Source organism: Perognathus longimembris, chromosome 14, assembly GCF_023159225.1.
Source record: "Perognathus longimembris pacificus isolate PPM17 chromosome 14, ASM2315922v1, whole genome shotgun sequence".
NCBI classification, from domain to species: Eukaryota; Metazoa; Chordata; class Mammalia; order Rodentia; family Heteromyidae; genus Perognathus; species Perognathus longimembris.
The window spans coordinates 14,935,785-14,963,115 of NC_063174.1; the positions used below are offsets into that span (position 1 = coordinate 14,935,785).

At 36.1% G+C, this 27,331-nt stretch overlaps 1 protein-coding gene across 1 annotated transcript in view; it reads left to right on the forward strand.

Annotated features, from left to right (window-relative positions):
* Positions 1 to 334: 334 nt before the first annotated feature.
* The window catches only part of Lrfn5 (leucine rich repeat and fibronectin type III domain containing 5), a 245,242-nt gene continuing 218,245 nt past the window's right edge, over positions 335 to 27,331 (forward strand). Inside the window, exon 1 of the mRNA XM_048362461.1 lies at positions 335 to 1,710. The gene's annotated coding sequence lies outside the window, so the exon portion shown is untranslated. The remainder of the gene's footprint in view (positions 1,711 to 27,331) is intronic.

Sequence of the window (27,331 nt, forward strand, 5' to 3'; positions counted from 1 at the left end):
CTGCAGCGAGGGCCGGGCTCACGGCCGCGCGCCCGCCGCCGCCGCCGCCGCCGCCTCCATGCTGCAGCGGGGAGCTCATTTCCTCCCGGCCAGGCGGCCGCCGTGGCACGGACGCACGGAGGAGACAAGCGGGTGTCCTAGGCCTGCCGGGGCGGCGTCTGCACCCTCGGAGCCCGGCTCACCGCCCCGCGCCTAAGCTGCGGACTCGCCCTGGCGACGTGGTCCGCGGGCGGGGCGCCCACGGCGCTGTGTGCAGCGGCGCGCAGGGAGGCGGCGAGTGTGTGCAGAGCTGCCCAAAGCGGGCACTGTGTGTGAGTGTGTGCGTGTGTGTGCAGGCGTGTGTGCATGTCTGTGTGAGCTTGGTTTTCCATCTTCCCTTGAGCCTGTGGAATGGCTTGGAAGCTAGCTGATCCCTTAGGATTCTTGACTTTGGGGAGCTCCAGGCTATGAGCACAAGCCACCCATGTAATTCATTTAGCACGGTCGGTTTTATCAGGGGAGGAAAAAAAAAGCGCACTGGACGGGGGTGGGGCAGGCTGAAGAACCCTTCTGGAAATACACACGCAGACGACAGGCAGAATTGAAAGACCTGACAAGACTTTCATCAACCTCTGCTGACCCTCCGTGGCCTTGCAAGATTGTAGCTGTTTGCTACCGTTTCCAGTCGCCTTGGCGTCTCTCCTGTGGTTCGTTAGTCGCTTTCCTGCCAGCTGCGTGTGTATGTGCGTGTGTGTTGGTGCGCGTGTGCTATGTGCGCGCGCCTATCTGATGCATTCGACTGTCTTTTTATCCAACTGCCCAGAAGCCAATGTGTGAACTCCCCGTGCTCTGGTTCTCCGGGAGCGCAGGGGACGCCCGGACGCATTTTCCCGGTTGGATTTAGAGCCGCCGAGGGGCTGAGGACCCCCGTGCGAGGATCACTGGAGCCACACGTTGGAAAGCGGCGGTCTTAACCGGCTTCCAGGTACAGGGCAAGGTCAAGAGGGGGGCTTGCAGACGTCCTGCTTCCGTGCATCCAGACTTTGCTGGCTCAGCGAGAAGGATACGAAAGTTCAGCCCTCCGAGCTGGAGCTGGTTCACTATACTAACAAGATAACGAGGATTGCTTTTCAAACTGCGTAAAGAAAAAACAAAACTGACGCTTGTCTAGCCCTTGCCGGGCTCCCTATTCCTTACCAAAATGTCACCAGCTCTTGAATTGCGAGGCTTTGGTTTGGAGGAGAACTTGAAGGAAACGTGATCGCAGGGCCAGGCGAGAAGGAGACGCTGTTCTTTGCTGCCGGGGGTCTACTGGGCTTAGACGTCGGTGGTTTGGAGAGCGACCTGGACCTTCCTTGCTTCTCCCTCTCGAGGCAGTGCTGCGTGTGCAAGTGTGAGTGCGCGCGCGCCCGGATGAGTGTGTGCGAGTGTGTGTGAGTGTGTGAGTGCGCGGCCGCCCAGCCTCTGCCCGCTCCCCGGGCGCAGAGCCCCGGCTTCCATGGGGCGATCCGCGCGGATCCCGCAGCCAGCGCGACCTGCAGGCAGCGGCGGCAGTGGCAGGAGCCACCTCTCCCACTCCCTAGGATGCGGGTGCTGAGCTATGGCAAAGGGCAGCGAAGTGACGAGCGAGGCACGCGCACGACTGTGAAAGCCACCTGGAGCCACCTTGCCGGGATTGTACCTGCGGGCAGAAAGTCCTCCTATGACCGTCTTTTCCCCTAGTGGCACCAGGTAACAACCAAACGCCTACTCCCTCACGTAGTTTCCTTTTGGTCTTGTTTCTAGTGTCTCATCTGCATTGCAGGCTACTTTACTTATTAATGTTTGAAAAATCATTAAGGAGGGCTTGGGTATCCAAAGACGCCAGCTCTCTGTGTTGTGGTAATACAATTCCTAGCAGATGAAAAATAAATCTATACCTGAGCTCTCTTAATCTAGTAAAGTGAAATCTAAACGAATATGGACATGCTCCACCCTACGGATATGGATATATATATATATGTATATATATACATATATATACATATATATTTGGAGCTAGGCTTGTTGAACCTGTCTGATGGTGCCAGAGATTAAAATTTCCGTGTTTGCTTTAGGCTATGGGTGCTACAGATCATTTGGTATTCAATCCTCCCTGATAGTAGACTGAGAAGAGTGGCTATTTGGTTTCCACCTGCTATTTCTGCCAGAGATCATTTTTGATCCCTCTTTACCTGCCTCTTGGTGCCATGATTTTTTCCCCCTCTTTCCTTGTTGTGTACAAGCTTGCAAAAATCCTTTTCAGTAGTTGCAAATTACTATGCATCCGGAGACTTCGAAATTGAGTTTTCTTGGAACTTGCTTTGCTCTGGAGAGAATTCATTGTTAAGGGTGTGTGTTGAGGTAGATGGTGTTTAACTGCCAGGCTTGCTTTCATGTAGCGGAATACATCCATGAGAGAAGTGCTTTTTACATCTAGAAAAATGAGGCCAGCTTCTTAGCCAGCACTTAGCACTACCCCAGGTTAATTATGTAGGTTGTGGAGAGGGGCTTGTGATTGTGTGTTTGTTGTTTTTGTATAAATAGGCATTTTGGAATTACTTTCCACTGCTTTGATTTACCAGGAGCGGGCTGGGTTTGTGACTGCCTAATTAGCATACTGGGTCTGATATGTTAAAATGGAGATTCCTGGACATGATCAGTGAACTTCCAAACCTCCTTTCCTCTTCCACCTCCTTTCTTTCTTTTCTTTCCCCATCTCCTCTGCAGTTCTTCCCCTGCAGAAAATTTCACCCCCTTCTGGAGGGCATTAGAATTAACAAGATAAAGCTCTTCCAAAGTAGTCTCATCAATGTTTTATTGCATAGTGAAGACCATCTGAATAATTCAGCTAAGGAGTGCTCATTTGTCTCCCTCCTTGGGGGTGCTGCCTGCTGTCAGTACTCAGTGGAGGTTTGGCTCTGTGGATCTGGCCATGATGTACTTCCAGGGGGCAGTGACCAGGGTTGCTCTGGCGGGGTGGGGGAAGTGGTAGCCATGCTGCCTGGTTTTCTTCTTCTAGCTGCGTTTCTATAGATATCCATACGATGGCATTTACAGTCTGTGAGCTGGCCAGTGGCTGTTCTAGTCCCTACAAGCTGACGTTCCCAACTCCTCTGGAGTCTGGGCTGGGCTGCTGCAGCAGCCCTTACAGGCTGGTGGTGCTACAAGGCCATGTATGCAGCAGGCTTTGGGGGTTGGGCTCTGCCAAGGCAGCTTCCAGGCTGGCTTTGACACTTTCTAGGGTGGGGCTGAGGAGCTCAGCAGGAGCCCCCTAGCAGACAACTGGCAAATCATGGCCAAGGTGTGAGAAAACGCAGGCAGTGGGAGAGGCTTGGGGAAGGCTGTGGTGTCTGACGGCCTTTGATTACACAGCCTCATTCCCCACCCCAGCCTCCTCCCCCTTCCATATGAATATTTAAAAACATAGCTATAAAAATGTCTTGATATACCAAAATAATTTCCTAGATTTCCATTTGTCCTTTATCTTCTTCCGTCATGGTCTTCTGAGTTTGATAAAGACATCCACGCCCTTCCTTGATTTGTCTTCTTTTAGAATGCTACTATAATATCAACGAATCTAACATACCCCAGTCCATATTTACTAAGCATGAAGGGGAGGAAAGCCACTATAACAGGCAGGCTTAGTGTGTAACTTTCAACTCTAAGGAAGGATAACAAGGGGAACTCCACTTGAATAGAAAAGCAGGTCCACACTCTACCCTCAGAAGACCAAAGGGGGAAAATAGGATTGCCTGCATTGAAAAGTATAGATAAATGAAATAGACTAAAAAAGAAAAAAAAAAAAGAATGTGAGGATTCTTGAAAAATTTGAAAACAATTTTCCCTTTAATTCCCTTTTCTTCTTTTTCTTTTCTCTTTTAGTGAGAGCAAATACAATTACTCTATCACTTTAGAAAATCCTAAAGAGAGCTGACTAGTGTATACTTAAATAGTTGACAAGGACATTCCTTTATTCCTTAAATTTACCCAGAATATTATGACAACAGAAATTATACCATCTTCATATCACACCAATAGGTTCACAATTAAGTAATGTCTGCTTAGAGGGTGACCAAGTAAAAGGAAAGCTGCCGAACATAGGTAGTGAATATAACTACTTGGAAAATACCACTCTGGGTATCTCTCTTTGCTCTCCTTTTGATTTTTTTTTTTTGTTGTTGTTGTTGACTATTGTTTCTGTCTTTTGCAAGTTAATTCTTGTCTGTGTGCACCCATATTCAGGGAAGGCAAAACAAAAACATTAAACCTGATGTTGAATTCTCAAAACCTAAAGGGAGATTATGATGTGACTCATGCTTAACATTGTGATTCATTCATGAGTTGGAATTAGGTTAAATGCCAGAACCAAATATAGTTCCTAGCCCAAGGCCTCATGTATAGAGACTCCTCAGTTGATTTTTTGTAAAAAAAAAAAAAAAAAAAAAAGAAAAGAAAAATGAAAATGAAGGTTTCTGCCTTTCTTGTTTTCTTACTTGTCTGGAGAATGTGCTCCAGACAGGAATCTACTTCCCCAGTTTGGCACAATCCACAGACAGAGTGGGTCTGGCTCACTGATGGGTTGTCAGACAGGTGTGGACAGGGAATGTCCTAGAGAAAGCTTCCTCTCTTATAAGCTTTCTTTAATCGCTATTAATAAGAAAAGCATAATAGAAACATTAGGATCTCCTTTGAACACACAGGATGAACAGATAGTCAGGAAGAATGTAATTAGCATTTGATTCTCATCCCCTAGATTAATTTATTTCAGTCATTTTTTTTTCCTTTTCTCTTCTGAACAGGAGAATGACCTTGAGCAACACCAGCACACTGAGCTTCATGCCCCTCTTTTCTTTCTTTAAAAAATATAATAATACCCAGACAGTTTAGTTTTGAAAGACAACATTCAGGTGCTGGTTCATTTAGGGAGGAGTTCATCAACGTGTACCACTGATACTCTCACCAGCCAGAGGCAATTTCTTCCCTTTTTCTCCAGAGAGAGTAAGAGCATTGCCCCACCCTTGTTTCTTCTATTATTTTCAGCAACTAGGTCACTAAACAGATTCTTGATGTTAAAGCAGAGTCTGGTTATGACCTTGGTGTTTCAGTGACCATCCTGTGTTATGTCCACTTTTAGTCTTCTCATGACTTAGCAGCATTTCCCTTTGTCCATTTAAACCAAGGCTCTGTGTCCTCTTGCTGCTTGAAGCACTTTTGGCAGGGTAGTTTTGCTGAGTTTACTAGCTGGTGAAATGAGGTTCTTGCTTTCTGCTGATACTATTTCTGTGTTATATGCTGTGCTATGTGGAAGGTACACTTGCAGCCATCCAACAGTGTTCCTGACTAAATATGAAAAGACCACAGATAACAATTCAGTTGTTTATTCAAAGATACATTTAAAATAAATAGCATTGCTAGGAAGTATTTTGGCCAGTGTTGAGGCCAGAGGAAGAAAGCTACCTGAAACGTTGGAATGACTTAGCTAGCTAACTGGTTTCTTTTATTACAGTGATTTTATTTTTGTTACTTAGGAAAGCAATGTATTAGCAGGATATGTAGGTTTTTCTTCTTGTATCATATAATCAGTTTTACATATTCTGTTTTATCCAGGTTGAAGATTCAGATTTAGGTCTTGTGTGTGTGAGAGTGGCCCCCTAGGAGACATGACTAATGGGTCTGATTCCCATCAGTGACACATGTGTACACTTCTACTTCCAGATACCATGAGAATGAGTCTATAGATTCTGTTTCTAAAGCTTATGTTTTTATTCCTGTGGCATCCTTCAATCATTGAGAACTATTTAGAGCCTAAAGCAATATAATTGGTCCATTAGATGGTGTGTGCATGATGAAATTAAGAGGTATTATGTTTATAATTACTGAAGCTATTTTGGGTAGAGGTGAAGCATTTATATTATACTCTATCACCATAAATTATGTGGTATTATGAAAGTTCCAGTAAGTAAAACAAGAGATGGAAGGATTTGATTTAGATATAGCGAATGCTACTTGTAAGCTGTTTTAAAAATCAGTATGGTGTGATAGATATGGTTCTGATATAATTTTTACTGAATTATATCATAATTTATCACTAATTATAAAGATGTTTAACAAGTGAAAGCAAACTGAAATTATACAGCAATAAAATTATACAGTTTTATGTGTGCATGTGTATGTGAGAGAGAGACACAAAGAGAGTGAAAGAGAGACAAGAGTACTATACTTTTACTAGTACCAAACAAAACAGGTGAAGGGTCTCTATTTTATGGACTACAATTAACATGTTCACTATTTCTCAGAAATTGTCTTTGATAGTTGATTTTCACTAAGTTATGAGATTACATTGGGAGGAAAGGCCAATTGACCAGTTTGGGACTTTCTAGTGAATGTATCTTTTTGTAGTAAAAACACATTACATTTTGCATGTTCCTTGAGGGAAATTGATAGTGATTAAAAAAAGAAACTTTTAATTAACTCTTCTAAAATTGGTATTCTGATTTTGTTGAACTTAAACCCCATTTTACAACTACTTAACATTAAAGTTAAAAAGGTTTTAAAATCTCTATGGAGAATGACTGCTGAATTCCAATATGACACTGAACAAATTTTAGATTTTTATAACAAAAGGGCCCTGGAAAAGAGGCAATACAATATAAAAGTTAAAGAAGTTTTTAAGAAACATGGGATTCTTAGGAAATTATTGAAAGGAATGTAATTGGTTTAAGTATACTTAATCAGGGCTAGTTATTTAGTTAGAGATACAAGACAGAGTCTTGCTTTTCTATATAGAATTTTTGATTCAAGTGCTGAAGAGCCTAAAGGATCTATTTCACTGGTTCTCTGGAGTCTGTTCTCACTTCACTGCTCAAAAATCAATGAATGTTCTTGCACATGGAAAACACATGTGGGGGTGAACTCTGGGCCCTTTCCTTAATCACCAGCTGAGTCAGTCACAGCTAGTTTTTTTTTTACTATGCCTCCCACCTAGCTTTTTGTGGATTATTTTGGAGATAGCGTCTCAAGAACTTTTCTTCCCAGGATGGCTTTGAACCTTGTTCTTCTGAATCACAGCCTCCTGAGTATCAAGTATTCCAAGCCTAAGCCACCAGATGACTGGCTATGGACTAGTTTTTATTTTTAGCTATATAGCAGCTCTAAAATACCCATAATTCTCATGCCAACCTTGAACATTATTTGTGCTTTATTCCACAATGATTATCATCTCCATGTCATTAATATTCACAGCTATTTCTATTCAAAGTACTCCATTCCATAGCATATCCCTTACTTCAAGTAGAGCATATGGGGATATTTCTGGGAATTATGTTTTGACTGCATCAGGCACATAGGGCTGAACTTTGACTTTCATCCTTAGGTAATTTGTTTTCTTAGTGACATGAAAGACATACACAAATGTATAAGATGGAAACACATTTAGCAATTGACATTTTCAATACTTTTCATGATTTATCTCATAGTAATCAAGAGCAAGTCTTTTAACCTCTTTACACTTTCTTGTCCACCATCATGAAATGCAGCTAATGATAGAATTATGGGATAAGGATTGTCCCATATGCGATAGAGTACCAGTCACCATCATCATTAGCAGCAAGCTCCCCAGGAAGGACCTATAAAGGAGGTAATACATATATAGCTTTGAAGTATATGTTTGGGATCATAAAACCTTAGGGTGTCATCTGGTGTAGGTATCACTGGAGTACCATCTGAATCCAGGCGCAAAGCCAAGAGTTTTCTTGGATGTGACAGCCCACAGGCTGTAGGAGCTGTGATATATCTCACAGTACATGACTTCCCCAAATATATTCAAATTTAAGTTTATTATAAACCCCAAAGAAGTTAGAATTATGAGTCTTCACAGACTTCTTGACATATATTCAGTCCTATCTTTCCTCTAAAGCATCTTTGCCAAGCGGTCACTTGATTAAACTCAAGTACCTTCAGTGATTTTCAAAATCACTTCACCTAAAGCAGATTACTCCATTTTTGTACAAGAGTGTCACATTTTTCTTTTTTGGATGGAGCCAAATTTCTGGCATCCTGTAGCTTCTAATCAATTTTAAGATGGGGAATGGGGAAAAGGTGGGTATACAGTAATTCTATTTCCTAATAACACTATTTGGACTATGTGACCTGAATTACATGAGATCACCAACCTATTACTCCTCTGCTCAGGAATATATATATAAATATATATATGTATATACGTATATATATACATATATACGTATATACATATATACATACATACATGTATATATATGTATATATATGTATATACACATATATATGTGTATATATGTATGTATATGTGTATGTATGTATATGTATATGTATATATATATGTGTGTGTGTCTCTCTCTCTCCTTCTCTCTCTCTCTCTCTCTCTCTCTCTCTCTCTCTCTCTCTCTCTATATATATATATATATATATATATATATATATCTCCTGACTGGTTAGCAACAGTTTTCTAAGTGTTACTGTTTCAAAACCTTTTATATGCTTTATAAACATTTGCTCTCATTAATCTTCAACATTACTTCTTCTCCATGCATCCTAGTTTATCCTCCTTCTCACTGATGCATGGTATTAATGCCAACAGCCCACATGGACTGATGAGTGTAGAGTAAGGTTATTAATCTTCTGCTTTGGGGCTGGAAGTATGGCCTAGTGGCAAGAGTACTTGCCTCCTATACATGAAGCCCTGGGTTCAATTCCCCAGCACCACATATATAGAAAATGGCCAGAAGTGATGCTGTGGCTCAAGTGGCAGAGTGCTAGCCTTGAGCAAAAAGAAGCCAGGGAAAGTGCTCAGGCCCTGAGGTCAAGCCCCAGGACTGGCAAAAAAAAATCTTCTTTTGGAATTCTTTTTGTTTTTGCAACCCTCTGTTTAGTACTCTTACTAGATGTTCCAATTTGGTCAATGCATCTCTTTTACCTCAGCGTGAATAGGGCATGGGAGTCCTTAACCTATACTTCTATGCTACAACTTGTCCTTCCAAGTTTGCTTGCAAGATAAGAAAGAATTTGAAGTTTTGTGATTTTTCTGTAGTAAAAGTATCTGAGACTATTCTCCCAATATCAAGGTCATTTGATTTATTCATAATGACCTACTTATATCTTTTCAGCTAAAAGGTGATAGAAAAGTAATTTAGATCATAACAATCTTGTTCATAAATATGAAAAAATGAAATACAAAAAGCAGAGTAAATTCATACATGCCCACTAAGATGATGGGCTATTTATACACAGGTTGTCTGATCTAAACAGAATCACCAAAGGTTACTCTCCCCAACTATTTATCTGCTAGTTTATGAATGCTTAGATGTTCATTTATCCATTACTACTTTGAGACAAAAATAAAAATGAAATAATTCCCGTCTAGGAAAATTTTATTTTTATATTTTTTTAGCAGAGAGACAATGACTGATCTTTATTGTACAGGAATGTTGAAGGCCATATGCATTAAATGAGATGTTTGGCAGTGAATGTTATGTAGATTCAAACTGAAGACATCTTCATTTTCACAGACTTACAGTATAAAAATAAACACTAAGAGCTGCAAGGAAGGATTCAACTCAACTTCTATCTCCCAATCAAGACAAGACTTTTCACGAAAAAACCTGGTATAAGTTCATGCCCAATTGTTCATGAGGGACGAAAAGCTAGGCCAGGTAGAGCTAACAGGTAGACTGTGTTTTAAATTGTGACAGAATCAGAATAAAGCTCTGCTCAGTCTCTTAGAATTTGTTTTGATTTATAATTCTTATTTTCTATCAACTGAAGTTAAAATGAAGAGTTGGAGAATTTTTGTGGGGATAGGTCATTTGGAGAGCAGATACAATTATAACCATTTCATTACTCCTGATCAGGAGGATTTGCCATGTGTTTTAACCCTTCCATGGCCTGCTTCTCTGTAGTAGTCAACAGGCAAGATCCAAAGAAAACATAATAAATACTTGACATTAGCATAGCTCACTGACTGTCCTCTTCATATCCCCTAATCCTAAGACATATTGTCTCTTCTAGATAGGAACTTTGCTGTGTGTGTGCCAGTCCTGGGGCTTGAACCCAGGGCCTGGGCACTATCCCTGAGCTTCTTGTATGCTCAAGGCTAGTGTTCTACTACTGTGCCACAGTTCTACTTCTGGCTTTTGTAGTGCTTAATTGGAGATATTAATCTCATGGACTTTCCTGCCCAGGTTGACTTTGAACTTCATTAGGAAAATTTTATTAAGAATAAATACACTGTAGAGAAGCAGCCCTAGGATAGAACTAGTCTTGGTGAAATACTTACATCTTTACCTTGTAATTAACCCTGAAGCCCAAATGACCGATTTCTGGAATGTTTATGAATTTGTGCTACCATTTCTTTTTGACACAAAATCAAGTAGGTTCCTAGTAGTTTCCTCAGCTTCCATATGAGGTTATCTGGTTTCTGATAAGGGAGTAAATAATTTGAATATAGAAGAAAATGAGGGGAAAAAAACCCTTCTATTTGGCATCCTTGTTTTTAGGTTATCACCATTAACCCAAATTGATCATGTTATTGTTTTTAGGCAATGTGGTTTAAAATATGCATTGAAAGTTTTACCCTTAATATGAATGAAAATAATTGTCAAAATTGACACACAATCTGTAAATATAACTAATATCTTCTTAATGACTCTTAAAACTTCAAGGACCAGTCATGGACATGATTTAAACAGTTTATGCCGACACTAAATTTTCCTTTTCTTCCTTCTAACTTCACTGTAAGATTTTTCTTCAATTGTCCTTGCTCTCATATAGACAAATGTTGTCAGTGGCTAGGCCTTCCTTCTTAACTTTCTGAGAGAATGTGATTAATAAATGCCACAATTCAGTGTGGTTCCAAATAACAGATTGGGGCTGAGGAAAAGTATAAGGTTCCTCTGAGGGAAGCACATGGGAGGGTTTCCTTCCCTGTATTCATAAGGAAACCACTGAAAGATGATAATATATTTTTATATATTATCATGATGGCCAGCCTCATCATCATATCTTCCTCATCACCATTTTCTGAGAAGAGGCTGTGTGTCTATTACTGTGTTTTAACTTTTTCTTCCTTTGGTTTGTATTTTCCCCTACCCCAACTCAGACAGGATCATCTCCATCTTTAGAGAAGCAAATTGTGGCTCCAGCCAATTAATTTTGTTGGCTCTATGAAGCCACTACATGGGTTACAATTAAAATCTAAATATTTGTGATTCTAGAGAGGACTCTGTAGTCATTGTGTCCTTTTTCTTCTCCCTTTTATGGGTCATTTTGTTGATGATTAAATTTAATTTTGTTGTCAAGTGACTCCTGTGTGCATGCATATCTTTTATGTCTCATATTCCTGATTCCCTATACAATTTAGCAGTCTTTGTAAAGCTATACATTTTGGCATTAGGGGATTCTGAATGTGTTCATATTTATTTTCATCTTGGGTCCTGAATACTAAGTATATACTAAAACTATTTGCTAAACTAGACTGTGAATTTTGGATAATTTACTAAAGAGGCCTGGAAACCATTGAAAATGGACAGATATATCACAGATGATTAATAAATAATTTTTCCTCTAAGTGAGGAATTAGTCAATACTGCAATGGTGGTATGTGATGGAAGTTAGAGTTCACATGTCCGTCATCAAAATATTGGTCTCAGCCTGATCATGCATTGCATTTCAGTTATCAGGCATTACTTCACAGTGCTATTTTTTGCAGTTGAAGCTGTCATCCTTAATGAGTGTTTCATATTTTAGTCCCGTTGCCTCTTCTCTTTGGTACAAGGCAAGAAAGAAATCCAGTACAAAATTCACTTCCTTAGCAAAAATCATTACCACCATTAGTTCAATGGCAGAGGGATTTGATGATGGTCTGTCAAACCCAGGCTTAATTCTAGATACACCAATTGTCAGGACAGATCTTTTCCAGAGTGAGCTCTGTGGTGTGTTCTCATCTGTGATCTACTTTCTTCCTTCCTGTGGATGTTTTAAAATACCTAAACAATGTCATTCTGACATTGCCCCATTCATAAGGAGATGGAAAGACCTGGAAAAAATTATATGAAGTGAAGCAAGACAGGCACAAAGAAATGTAGGCTGCATGGTTTCCTCATTGGTAATAAGTAGAATATGCCTATGATATTCTTAGCAGGGGATCACAATAGCCCAATTGCTAAGTGAATAAGACCATATATAATGAAATGTAAGAAAACGAACTCCAGAAATTGTAAACACATGGGTCTTATTATGTCCTGTATGCAGTCATTTTGATTTCTTTTTCTGTTTTAGTTTTCTGTACTCTTTGTCTTGTATATAAGTTTATATACAAGATCCATAGAAGGGAAAAGGAATCACAGAAATAGGAGGACAAAGGATGAATGGGACAATGATATTCATTGGAAATAAAATTTACAACTGAGGGGAGGAGGAGAGTGAGGAGGAGTAAGCAAATGAGGGAAGGGGTAACAGAGTTTAAAAAGAAATGTACTCATTATCTTACTTATGTAACTGTAGCTCCACTGTTCACCATCTTAAAATAAAAATGTCCTAACATTCCTTGCTATGTCTCCCCTTCAATGATATCGACAAATGTTTTTTTCTTTTTTTCTTTTTTGTTTTCATGTGGAATTTGGACTCTTCCTTGTCCACAGGTGGGCAGAAGTACTCTTGTACAATTTGCAAGATGAATTCTCCAGATAACATGTAGCTTCCACATTGTATCACTGACTAGAGATAATTGTTATGTAGTTTATCCCTGGGCTCTTCTTTCTCTTGAGGACAAGTGGCCCAAGTGTCAGCTAGACCTAGCAATAAGACCACCTTTAATATCCATACTAAACTGAACCTCAGGACATTTGTATGAGTAATCCCACTTGTGATCAGAAAAGCTCCCAAGCTGAGGCCAACTGAAATCACTCATCAACAAACCATTAGCAACTTGAAATGACTACATTAGTGGGTAGAAAGGAACCAAGGCATTCATCCAGAGAAATGGGCTATACCCAGCCACTCTGGTTCAACAAATATTAATTTGAAGATTTACCATTTCTAGATCTACTACCATGCAATCTATGTATTCTTGTGATTTTGAAGCAAAGTGATTTCATAAGCTAAATCTTTGGAAGTTTTTGTCATTCCCACACTAGCTATTTGTAAGTTACCTTCTAACATAGCTGAAGGATCAATGTACATTGAATTTATTTCAATTTGCTAACTTTTCTAAAGTTGCCATTTATTACCATGTTGGAGAAATTTCCCAATGAAAGTGTTGAAATCCTGTACTAAGGGCCATGCTGCTCTTAAAGCCCACGGTTCATAAAGCCTTTGTTTCTCCAAGTTGCTTTTGAGCTTAATGTGTTCCAATTTGATTTTTCTATGGTCCTCCAGTGTTTCACTTTACCTTCTAATTTTTTTTTTTTTTTTTGATTTCCATAACTTTTTTAATTGCTTTTGGAACAGCATTTGCTTTTTTGGAAATACACTTTCACAAAATTCAGGGCAGGAAAACAAACATTCATCAAATTATATGCAAGGATTTGAACATAAGCGAACATAATGTGAGACTGAGAGCTTTTTTGCATCACCTGAGTTGTGCCATGAATGTGCTTTTACCTTCTAATTGTGTTTATATTTACTATTCATTCCTTCTGTAAGTTAAATCAGAATTGCACTATTCCTTCATTCTGGCACTTCACACAAACACTTCATTTTATGTAATAATATTCACATTTATGTATGAAATTACTCTACAAGAAATTGATACTCTGTTACAGGTATAATAAGAATACAGTGTACAGGCCAAGGAGTATGAAATTAAAATGACTTTTATAGCTTTATTACAGTTAATTTGCAAACATACATCATTAACATAAGTATAGCCTACTTCAATAATTTGCTTTTAGCAAAAGAAATATATTTGTGAGGAGGTGAAAAAGAAATACATTTCATATTTACCTACATGTTTCCTTCAAAAATATTTTGTAATTATGGATTTTGAGAGTCTTTCGGAATAAAATTGAAATACAATTTACATTTTCTTGTTACTTTTTACTATGATTTTAGAGCTTATGATTAGATAGGCAATGTGTGTTGTATCAATTATTTGAAATTTGTACTTGTGAAATATGAATTACCCAGTACATGCAACCATGTGTTGCATGTGTCACTGAAAATTAAAACACAGTTCTCATAGTTCTTGTCTAGAGAATGGAGCTAATGTTGATCTCCTTCCCAAGTACTTTTTTAAATTTTTTTTAAATTTTTATTTATTTTTTTTCAAATTTTTATTATCAAACTTATGTACAGAGAGGTTACAGTTTCATACGTTAGGCATTGGATACATTTCTTGTACTGTTTGTTACCTTGTCCCTCATACCCCCCTCCCTCTTCCCCCTTTCCCTTTCCCCCCCATGACGTATTCATTTCAATGACACCAAACATTTTTGCAAGTATTGCTTTTGTAGTTGTCTGTCATTTTTTACCCTGTGGAAGGACATAGCAAAGTAATGAATTACTACCCATTCTCATATTGAATGACCAATAATAAAATGATTAAGTCGTACCAGCCATTAGAAATTATATGTACTGAAAAATTACAGTTTCATGTAAAGAATATCTGCAGATATTTTCATGTGTTTGCATATTTTCACAGTTGGTCTACTGAAAAATATGTATCCTTATAGTTTTCATACCAGAATGTACTATTTGGCTTGAGAAGAAAACATCTTTCTGCTTTACTCTGCTATACTGAAGGAAATTTTTGAAAACACCATCAAGGCAATATTTTTCTTTCCAGATGAATCTATAAATTTGATTTTTGAATAAATTCAAATACAAGTTGCGTTCTCCATAGATCTGGAGTAACTAAATACCATCAAAGCAGCTATGATAACAGTGTAAAAAGGAGACATTCCAAATAGTATATGATCCTCAGGACATAGCCAGGAAAAATAAAGTTAGTAGTCATTTTATCAGATATTTAATGTGCAGAACCAACCCAAGTTGCATTTTTGAAGCTACTTAGAGGATTATTTAAGAAAAAAATATAAAATCACAAACAGAAAAACTAGATAATATGTTCCAGAATGGTCTTATTCATGCACCATTAGATTTGTGGTAAATATGTACTTTTTCTTATGTCCATATGTTCAATGAGTTGTGTTGAAAAGTGACTAATATCCTAGTTTTTTACTTTTTCTTTTGTGCTTTTCAGGATAATTACTTGCTATTTCTTCAGACTAACATGTGATGACTTTATAGTCCTGCATACTTGCTGTTTTAATAGCTCTTTTTTGTTGTTGTTGGCTTTTGAGAAAATGACAATTTAATCCTGTGCCTCTCCCTTTTGCTTTCCTTCCTAAGCACTCTACCATTTGAGCCATGCCTCTGCCCTGGCTTTTTGTTAGTTAATTGAGCACAGTCCATTTCTGCCTGGGCTAGCTTCTAATATCCATCCTCCAGGTCTTAGCCTTCTGAAAAGCTAGTATTAGAGTTGTAAACAACTGGCACTGAGCTAATAGTTCTATTAGTTCTTTGAGTGCTTTAATTAAAAATATTTGAGTTGCCAGATGAGAATATGACTACAATATGTATTCATTTATTGAGATAAAATGGATAGATTTATATGTAATTAATGCCTATGATTTGGGAAAAATCAATTTTCTTCTGTTTCAAGTGCTATTTATATACTTATAATTTCAAAATACAGAATGAAATAAGTATCACTAAATGTAAGAAGCAAAATAAGAGCATTTTGACATGAAGACAGGAAATTTCAGTGAAATATATCCAAATAGTTACAAAGCATTTGCTCTGGGGATTTTGGGTGAATAAATGAATTGATAAGTACATCAATATTGTGTCCATATTGTAATAAATATTAGTCTGAGGAGGTAACCATAGAATACTAAATCTATTCATGTATAGTAACAGATAGGAAATAGTTTCATTACTTAAATGTTAATGTTCCTATTTTAATGATGATATTTGGAACATTTGGATTTTGGCTATGTAGAAAAGAAAAGTATGCTATTTTTGAAATATGGCATTCAGAATGACTTTTGAAACACAACTTGGTATTCTCTTGAATATTGTTTCTATTATCTCTTTATGTATCCTGTATAATATATAATTTATATTGGTGAAAGGAACTGCCACTTCCATCAAACTGATTACAAACTTTGGTCAAAGTGGTAACTTATTAGGGGGAATCTCAGTCTTCTTAAAAGGAGAGATTCTATATAAGCTGAATATAAATCAAATTTACACTCACTTTGCCTAATTGGTGCAATCACTGATAGTGTAAAGGTAGAGTGTGCCATACATGAGATAAAATGATCAGTTAACTATAGGCCAGGCCAAGGAGAAGGTGAGACATGTAGGTTGGTTATGTAAAAAGTGAGACAAATGAAATGACATGAGAGTCAAACCTTGTTTAGAGTTTATATTCAGAAGCCAGCAATTCACAGCATGAGTTTCTGGCTTTAAGCAATTAGAGATAAGATGGACCAATATGATTTTGTCACTTACAACTAGTTTATGAACTGGTAGAGGATTCAGTGATCCTGGATCAAGCCCCAAAGGAGTTTCTTGGTTCACCCAACCAGCACAGAGCTGTCTTTGGGCATACTTTGACTTAGCATTGCAAGAATTGAAAGCTAAGATCTAACGTTATGATACAACGCATCTTTATTCATTCCTTTTCTAGATAGGAAAGAGAAGATCATGATAGTTTCATATTGTCACAACACAAAGGGCAAAGGCAGAGAGAGACATAAAGAGAGGGAGGAAGGAAAAGAGAGAAAGAGAACTGCTTCCTCATTATCTTAAGAAGGAGCTTCAATTGGTGCTTTATTGAATTAGGTCACGTTATGCTCTCTCCATAGAAGAGGCTGTCATGTTTCTTTTTCCATTTCTATCTAATTTTCTCTTTTCTTCTATACATCCTTTCTTTCTTCCTATCAGAATTATTTCCCATGAAACCTACTTTTCTTTCTTACATGTAAAACTTAAAAACCAATACAGTCAGTGAAATTTTAATATTCTTCATTGTTAGTGTTTCTTATTTCATGATTTCTAAGCAGGCTAATGTTTCAGGTAAATACATTTTTTTTTAAATCTTGTCAAGATACATTTTAATGGGAAATTTTTTTTTTTTTTTTTTTTTTTTTTTTTTTTTTTTTTTTTGCCAGTCCTGGAGCTTGGACTCAGGGCCTGAGCACTGTCCCTGGCTTCATTTTGCTCAAGGCTAGCACTCTGCCGCTTGAGCCACAGCGCCCCTTCTGGCCATTTGCTGTATATGTGGTGCTGGGGAATTGAACCCAGGGCCTCATGTATACGAGGCAAGCACTCTTGCCACTAGGCCATATCCCCAGCCCTTAATGGGAAATTTTTGAAATGAGTAAGTGTAGTAGAATTTATTTCCAATAATACTTTGTTTCTGAGGACTTCATTGAAGTTAAGACATAGTTAAAAGAGTTAGCAAATGAAGGCTAGCTCATTTTTAGAAATTATAAGAGATTATCTATATGAAAAAACATATAAATGGATATAATACATATATGTATAATACATATATGTGTGTGATGAATTTTTGTGTATATAATTTGAGTTCACATACTTTGACATTGGCTTATTAGCATTTAAAATCAACTATTACACCTTTAGAGATATATATGTGTATATACATATTTTTGTATACACACATATTTTGTAATATATAGTGGTCAATTTTTTTCACTTTCAAATATTCATGAACATATTATAAGCTAAACATCTATTTGTAAAATAAAATCTAGTTAAATTATAGAAGAGAAATAACACTGAGTGGATTTAAATATAATTTTAGGAAGTTGTAGTGTATTTTTCTCTTTGTAAAAATGACCATAAAGATGCTGAATAACTATTGTAGCTTTTGTTTCATGATTGTGATGGGTTTTCCAACTTTCTGAAGTTTGCAAAATTCTTCAGAATGATTTACACATTTTTGGAAGTATTCTGTTTTTCCTTAAGGATAAATTCACATTTTTATTAGGGAAGTTTTCAGTTTTCTTCTGTGATATACTTTAATTTATTTAAAGAAATATGCACATGATGATAATGAGCTCAGGTATAACAAAAATAAACAATGATTTTTGTAATGGCTTTCTGGTATGATTTCCTTGAGAGAAGGAAGTAATGAATGGCTGTTAGGGATGAGCTGGGCCAGTTTAGGAGCTTCTGTTCCAGCTTGTGGTGAGCTCCATGGTGGTTTATCTCAGCTTTCCATCCCCCATGTTCTCAGTGCTTTTCCCTCAGGACCACAGCATCCCTGCAGTTGTTGAATAAAGAATCTTTTGTTTGACATACAAAGCAGCTAAAACTAATACCAGTAGTGATTTTGAAAAATTTCTATGTATTTCAGTTCCTACTATTTGACATATGAAGATGATCATACAGTATAGGTATATTTTCTGTTGAACCTCAATCTAATGCAGCAACTGGTTTGTGTATCTACATTAAGTTGTTTCAACATCAATTCTGATAATAAAACATCATGGTCTTTGCTAAAAAGCTGCATGAGGAAATGACAATGTCTTAAGTATCTATTTTGCTCTACAATTGTGGCTATATATATTTTGTTCATGTTCTATCTTCTTTGTAGTTATAAGGCTTCTTAAGGGATAGTATGCTCAATGGTATGTTCAATACTCATTTTCGTTTTGGGCTGCTTCAATATAGAGATTTAAAAATGAAGAAAGAATTTTCATATGCAAGTTTTGGTTTGAGTAACCTCCAATTATTAACTAATTATTGGAAAGATACACTGTACATTCTCAACTCAAAGAAAGTTGTGGTAGCTTGTGGCAAAAATAATGCAGGTGGGTAATGTTACTTTTTTTTTCCTAGTGTTATGTAATTAGATCAGTCATTCAAGTACATATGCAAAATTAAGATCCCAAATCAACAAGAAGGAAATGTTATAAAGGATGCTAGAAATAAAGTATTTTCTTATTAAATGACTTGGTCTTCTGACACCCAGAATTTGAAATAACTCCTCTTCCATACTTTATACTTCAATGTATTTTACTACATAAAAAGATTTAAAATATTTAATAATTTAAGGGTAATTCAAGGATAATTCAAGGCATTGTACTGTGTGTGTGTGTGTGTGTGTGTGTGTGTGTGTGTGTGTGTGTATTGAAGCTGAAGTTAGGGCCTATTCTCTCCCATGACTTTTTAGCTTAAAGCTGATGCTGTATCATGTGAGCACATCTCCACTATAGGATATTTTTTTCTGGTTAACTGGAGGTAAACTCTCCCAGACTACATATTCTGGCACCAAACATCCATCCTCAAATCTCAACCTTCTGAGTAGTTAGAATTTTAAGTGTAAGCCACCAGCATCTACCTAAGATATTACATTTATGATCATCTAAATCAATGTGGGTTGAAATTTGTATGCTTAGATCTTTTGCATTTAATCTTTTTGTGGAAGTACAGTTTCCATTGCTTAATTCAAACTAGCAACAGATTGTTCACAATTGTGGGCCAAGAAAGATATAATGCAATATGATATCATCATTTGTTAATCTATTTAGATGATTCTTCAGAGGAGAAAAACGTTGAGCAGGAAGGTTATCTACAAAAAATAGACTACAGCAAATGATATAAATACAGCACTCACCTCCTAGTCTTTTTCAATCTGGGCAAAACTTGCACTGAAATATTCTGTACAGAATTTAGAAAGTTCTCTTATAGACTTACTTTTAATGGAAGCAACCTTGAGCTTTCTGATGTAACTGGTGACAGACTTTGAAATGACATTTTGGTTAAACAGCAGTTGACTTATGAAATACTATTATTTTACATTAGTGCTGAGGTTTTAAATTGGAGTAAGGAGTCTGACCAAAATAGACCGAGAGTAAAGAAATAAAACATTCAAAAATACTACCTTAAAAAGAAATCAGTTCTCTCATAGTTTATACATGCACACTAATAATTAGCCATATTCTTTTCTTTTGTTCTTCTGTTTAGAGAATAAAAATCAATTGATGCTTACTTTTTTCTTTTCTTTGTCTTAGTTGCAAAAAAGTGTTATGTTCACATAAAAGATCTTGATTCCAGATAATCACTTGCCAGTTTACTTTTAAGGAAACAGCTTTAAGGTGACACACATTTAGTAGTATTTCCATTCATAGTTCCTATGCCACAGATTGCTTCATTGTCTTCCTCGTCACTAAGCAATTTGGATATTTAGAGATGTGCTAAGGAATGAGAAACAATAATACAAAGATAGATTGCTCTTTCCATGTAGTACTGTGTATTGAACTTCAATTTTAAAAGTTGTAAAAGACAGATATGAATTTATCTTACTGTTAGATCCACACAAGTTAAATGAAATTGCAGTATTTTTTATTGCAATATGGCATAAATTTAATAAAAAAAGCGCACCTCACAAAACTTTTTGCCATTTGGGTATTTATCAATAATGGGCAGATTTCCTAATGAAATACTGTGCTATTTCTTAAATATGCACATACGCACATCTCTTGGTAAATAGAACTACATAATATATGGTTCTGTAGGAAAAAAATACAATATTATCTTATTTGTATAACAAAAAAGTATGTGTACACATATGCAAATACAAGAAAGTTCATATTTATGGGTTAGTAATTTTTTGAAAGAATTAACATATTCACATCATGGTTCCTGCTGTGATGGGAATGTCAAGGAATGTTCAATTTTATCTTTTCATGCAATTTGCAACCTTTCACTTTATTTATATAATAATTCAAAATAATAAAAACAAGTATACCCGAATAGATTATTATCATACATCAAACACATATAATTGTGAGTATTTCCACCTAATGATAGAAGACAAATAGATGCTAGTAATTTGCATGCCAACTAAAATATCAATGGTATTTATAGATTAGTGAATTGGTGAAATTCTGTAAACAAGCTTATGTAGGATGTTGGAAAGAATATATGAAATAAAGCCTTGCTTTATTTGTAGTAATAATTTTGCTGAAATTATGAAATTATTCATTTTATGTAAGGTCTTGTTCTGCCTTATACCATTATCGTTGAGGAATAGAGTAGAAATATCTATAAGAACTATTTAGACTAAAATCTTTCCAAGAGTTTTTTTTTTTTTTTTTCCTTGAAAAGGGGTATTTAACTCTGGACTCTATTTCCTTTACCTCAGTTTCCTAGGAAAAGAAATGTAAATGCTTTGTACATATTAACATTTGAGTTTGGTAGAAAATTTGTCCATTAGATTTAAAAGTTAAATAGTTAAAAAAAACATAATTTCCACAAAATGAAAACTGCAACAATGTATTGTAATTATACCAGTTGATGAAATGACCTAGCAAAACGTAGCAAGATGCCAGTTTTGGAAACTGATAATAGAAAAATAGAAAAGCTACTGACCCACACATTAAAAGAGATTTTTAAGTCTTATTTAGATTTATACTTACAGATAAACTTCATCAATTGGCTTTCTTTTGTTTTGGAGTGCTGGGTTTTGAATTGAAGTGTCCAAGCTCCAGGCTGACGCTACTACTACAGCCAGAAATTCAGCTCTTCTTTGTGTCAGTTATTTTTCAGATAGTGTCAAATATTTGGATTGAGCTTAACTGGGACTTCAGTACCCAATTTATGCCTTCTGCATAGCTGGGATTATAGGCATACACCACTACACTGGCCTTTCATACTTATTTTCACAGCAGAAGTTGGAGGTTTTCTTTTAATATTTTTTAATCCATTTTCTACTTTCCTGAATAAGATCTGGTTCATCCCATATGTAATTTGTACTTGAAAAATATCATCAAGGGCAGGGAATATGGCCTAGTGGTAGAGTGCTTGCCTCGTATACATGAAGCCCTGGGTTCCATTCCTCAGCACCACATATATAGAAAAAGGTAGAAGGGGTACTGTGGCTCAAGTGGCAGAGTGCTAGCCTTGAGCAAAAAGAAGCCAGGGACAGTGCTCAGGCCCTGAGTTCAAGCACCAGGACAGGCGCTATGCATATATATATATATATATATATATATATATATATATACATATATATGGATATATTATCATTAAGTACTGTGCAAAAGGTTTTGAAGTCAGCATGCCCAGTTATAAGTACAGTGTATCTTGGTCAATGTAATTGTTCTCTCTAATTCACATCCTTCAGATGTACAACTTAGTGATACTCAGTAAAGCATAAGCTTGTGCAGCCATCATCACCAAATATTTACTGTCTTATCTCTGCATACATTAGCAGTCACTTCCATTCCTCTTCCCAGAGGGCAATGTTTTGGAAAACCAACCACAAACAAAAGACAAAACAACAAAAGCATATAAAATATAGACTTAAAAACATTCTTGAGAATATTTCTTCATCTTCTATATAATTAATGTATCTGAAGTATCCTCACCGATACTGTTCTACTTGTCAAGTATTGTTATTTGGTAACACGCTTACCAACCAGCAGTGAAAGTAATTCTAATAGTTGTGCAGCATTATCTTCATTGGCTTTATGCAATCCTAGTTTTGGAAATGTAACTTTCATTTCACTTTACTATGTGCATTGTATTTTTAGTGCAAAATCTATCACAAGGGAGTTACAAACATGGCCAAAATACATGTGTATATGTATCGATTGTTTTTCAATTTTCAATTTGTCATTAGTGATGTTAAGTGGGAAGATATTTGAATGTTTACTGTTGATTAAATAGTGACTCTTATATTATAGTGATGCTTTTGATACTTGAGAAATATTCCCATATTCTGAGATTTGAGAAAAGAACACTTGGTTAACAACTTGTGTATATCATTTGAAATTGAACGTATTTTCTTCTAGATAGAGAAATGTACATCATGTAGTTGATAGGGAATTCTGTCTTAATAGAAATTAGTTGTTGCTGTAAGGAGTAAATAAACATTTTCATAGTATTCTTCTTCTTAAGTTCTTGTGAGAATTGAAAGGTAACTAACATCTTAGTTGCTCCGATGATTTGTATTTGCTTTCTCAAGGTCTTTCCCAACATGTGGTACAAACTCTACACAAGGACTGTTGTGGAATAGTGAAGCTCATCTGATCTGTCAACTTTGAGCTCCTGAATCTTAAGAGTGATATTAAGTTTCTTTTAATCTCTTGTTCCTTCTTGGCAAAAAAAAAAAATCACACTTTTACCTCCCTAAGCCTTCAGCCTAATACTTTATGAAAGTAGATAAGTAGATAAAGTGATAAAACTAATCTTGTCAGAATGGTTCATTTCTTCTGTTGTCACGTTTTATAACTTTAACATGTTGATACAGTCATTCATCAGGTATTTACTGATAAAATTTGCACCAGAAAGAAGCATAGTAGGATCTAAAGATTGACAGTAAAGAGAAATCTTCTTATTGCATTTGTTGACAGTATTGATTATCAAGGAAAAGATATATAGACACTCAGGGATTCTTATATTGACCTCCAATTTTATCTCCAGTTCTGAAAGTATTATTAATGCCTGAGATGTTCTGCACTTGTGCTGTTTGGTATGATTGACAGAGGGCTTTGTCACAAAGTGAAATCAGACTCTATGGGTGAGGCTCACCCCGTGGGTCTCCTGTCAACAAACAATCCTTCTAGTTCCCCGATGGAGGATGCTGAACATAGTACATGTTTGGCGAGTTATAATAACCACGTATGAGTACTCATTTAGTGTATGGACTATGTAATTCGGTTGTTATGCTAGGTTCATCTACAGCTGGCATTTTTGAAACCCAGGTGTCTATAGATCCATGGAAATTTTCAGATCACTAAAGATGCCCTGTGTCTCCAAAGCTGCAAGAGTTTTCAGCTGTCTTTATTAGGTCTGGGGATTTTTCTTATGTTTCTTTTTATTTTAGTAGACATAGATTTCTCTAGCTCAAGTGCTGAATTGAGGATGTTTTTGAAGACTATTCCCTGAGAACCAGAAATGTGTGCTTTAATGGTCATATCTTGTATTGAGTTATCAGATAAATTATCCAACAACAAGAGCCTGGGGTTTTACTGTACAGCCAACTTCACAAGCATTTATTTGTTGGCTATGCTTCTGTGCTGCTTTATAGCCTTGAAAGAGTTTCATATTACTATCTGCAAAATAATTCCATTGTTTCACTTCAGCTCATTCTCTTCAACATGTTCATATATTTAAAGATCTCTGCAGTTTATTTAGATTAGGAAAGCAGTGTTTTATTTCTCTGAATAGAATTTCCTAATTGAATAGTCAATGTAGCTGACACAAATCTCGTCCAAGCATTACTAAACTATTTGAGGCTCTCTAAATATACTGAGCTATTCAATCTTTCAGTGTCTTTGTTTTTTTTTTATTCTTCCTTTTTCCTAAAATACTATTTTCTCATAATCTCCTAATTAACTATTCAACAAGATTTCTACAAACCTCCCTTTGGAAACATTGCGATATCTCAAAGTTGAAGTTAGTGTAATATATTTTCTTTCTCATACTATGCTCAAATCATGTTCTCTAGAGGGCTTCAAATGAATTTTTGTATCTCCCTAGAAAGCAACTTTTGCTCTTTGAAGGGATATTCATATATATATAATATACATCTATATTATGTGTGTATTCATATATGTTATATATGTTATATATGCATATATTTCATGTTATTGTATATTTGAGACAGATTCTTACTATGTAGTGTACAGATAACTTAAAATACCATTTATAATGTTCATTTCTTTTCAAGAAAAAGAAGAGCGAGTATTTGTGTATGTGTGTATTCTGAAACAGGATCTTTCTATATGTACAGCTTATCTTTGAAGTCACTGCCTGTCTCAGGCTGGCATCAAACTTGCGATCTTTCTACCATCACCTCTCTAGGGTGAGCATTACCGCATATGCTAGTATATATAGCTGTGGGTATCAGATATGGATTCTCTTTTATTTATTTAGAAATTTTGTTATGTAAGTGAGTGAGCATATTTACTTTTTTGTGTTGCTATGTAGCTTCTTTTTAAAAAAATTTAATTTTATTGTCAAGGTAATGTACAGAAGGGTTATACAGTTACATATGTAAGGTAGTAAGAACATTTCTTGTCATACTTGTTACCCCTTCCCTCATTTGTCTTCCAAATTCCTTCCTAAACCCCCAAGTTGTTGTACAGTTAACTTCCAACATGTTATCTTGTGAGTATTGCTATTGCATTGGTTTGCCCTTTATCCTTTGTCTTGCCATTTAGATGTTCCCCTTCTCTTCCCTATTTCAAATAAATGTATATACAATATGCAGGGTACTAAAATCAAACACAGTAAAAATAGGGGATAGACCATAGGAAAGAAAAAATTTACATAGTACACTAAAAATAACAACAACATTAAAAATTTTAACCTATTGTTTCCATATCTTGGAGTTCATTTCGCTTAGCATCATCTTATATGGTCATATATACATGGCCATTGAGTTATTGTGATGGTCTGCTAGGACTCTTCCAGACATTACTAATTACTACAAATGAGGGAAACCATGAAATCTATGTTTCTTTGTGCCTAGCTCACAAAAGGCATTAATTTTAACTCCATTTACTTGACATGACTGTTTTATATTTGACAAGAGTAAGATTCATACTTGGACTTGATTTCAAATTTTTTCAATAATACAGGCAAATTATTGAGCCTTGTTGAACCTTAATGCCCTCTTCTATAAATTACAAACTCAATTAAGACAAAAATGAAAATCTCACTTCTGAAATGCCCTTCATCTAAGAATTTTGCTTAATTTCTCAATTTGTTTGATTCCACAATAAATGTGTTGATTACAGGCTTTTGTTATGCTTTTGAGAATGGCACTTATTTTTCTTTTTGCCATAACTATTGTGTGCTTATGTCCTTCTACTTACTTTAAATGCCATAGAAGGTAGCTTTAAATAGGTTTGAGTAATTATAAGCAATTGATTCCGTATCATTTTAGAACTTGATGTAATATGTACCGGTGTTGTTTAACGAAAAATTCCACTGACATCAGTGACAAACAGGCTTGACGTCAATGCCTGAATTATCTAAATACAAAGTTTAGGATAAGTTCCAATTCTATAAACGTCATTGTTATTATGCTATTTTCTGTGATGATAGGTGTTGGTTAAGATATTCCTTTGTTTTGTTGCCCTTTCTATAACAGAAAGCAAAATTGTTCTCTCTTATTTTTGTACAAGTTGCTTTCTTTAGTTAGTAAATTAAAAAATTCAAATAGTAAAATTATCTATTCAGATGGCATGGCAGACCCACCATGTTCCTAAAAATGTATACATGCTTTTGTCATAAACTTAAAAATACAAACGAAAAGAACTGGTAGACATGAAATGTAATAACTTGGTTACTTCATTTGCTCAGGGATATGAATTGAAGAAGTGTGCAACAATGTGGTCTTTCAGTGTATATTTAAAATTCTTCTTATCTAGCATTGACTTGCCTTTCAGATCAGTTTTCCCCACTGACGTTCACTTTTCTTTAGTGCCTCAGAATTTTTCATTAACTCATTGGCTATTATAAATATGTCACAATGATTTCCAAGAAAGCTACTTACAACTGAGACCAGTATGAGTAAGGCATTCGCTGCAATGACCCTCAACTAGAGATCTGTATGAGTCACTGATGTTCCCTTCTTTTAAACCTTTCAACATTTTATCCTAGTTTGACAGCTACATTCACTTTTGAACAATAGCAATAAAACCACCAAGTTAGTCACTCAATTCATAGTGTTGGTGAAATTAAGAAATATTCCTTTGTCTAATACAGGTTTTCTTTTTCATTCTTTCCATGTAGTCTCTTGATATTCACAGAAACATAAAGGCAAATAGCTGAATTTAAAAAAAAAAAAAGGACATAGAGTACTAGGCCTGAGATCCCTGTATGAGATCCCCCGAACTTTGAGATGAGAATAATAATGGTAGAAACATTTCATTTTCAAGCCTAAGGATAATTTTGTAATATTCATTGAAGCACTGTGGTTAATTGAATCCTGAAACAGAAATATGAGCTTCTCAATCTAAGCCAAAGCTACCTATAATATATGTATACCTATAATATATTTTGTAGACTGACTCTCAGAATTGCAGGTTGTAGTACACATTACTGACATACAGTCAGCTTGGATGAATAGATTTGAGTTGATTTTTGTTGTTTTATTTTATCATTTTCTATTTGACTTTGTTTCTGTTTTTCTTTTATTTGGTGGTGGTGTTTGGGTTTGAATTTATGGTCTTGTTCTCCCTAAACTGGTGATAATGGTCAGCTGTCCCTCTAACCATTTCTCACTGCTTTATTTTAGGATTGT